Here is a 456-nt window from a genome sequence, read left to right as displayed (position 1 = left end):
GAGGGGGGACAGCGAGGGGGGCACAAAGGATGTGTCAGTGGGGAAACAACTGGAACCGGATAAAGGTTAAAGGTTCTTTGTGCTATTTTATTCGACGTGTGACTTACTGTTTTCCAGTCGAGGTCAACACAACCTCCGCGGCCTGAGGGCGGGCGGGCTCCCCCGTGGGCGGGCTCCCCTTCATCGCCAGGGGCCCAGCCCAGCCCCACTGCTGGCAGAGCCCCCCAGAACTGGGTCCCAGCGGCCTCTGGGTGTCTTTGGGGCATAGGGCAGCGCCGCCTGCCTGCCGCGTGCCGGCCCAGCTCCCTCTCCCCAAAGGGGGTCACCCCACCCCGCAGTCCGGAGCCCCCACCCCAGTGCACTACTCCTTTGGCTGCGGGTGGTGGCGGTCGGCGGGTGCAGGGGGAAGTGGGGGGGACGGCGAGGCGCGGAGCGGGTGATAGGAGGAGGGGGGAG

Source organism: Condylura cristata, unplaced genomic scaffold, assembly GCF_000260355.1.
Source record: "Condylura cristata isolate star-nosed mole 26May11 unplaced genomic scaffold, ConCri1.0 scaffold00042, whole genome shotgun sequence".
NCBI lineage: Eukaryota > Metazoa > Chordata > Mammalia > Eulipotyphla > Talpidae > Condylura > Condylura cristata.
This window is presented reverse-complemented; position numbering follows the sequence as displayed.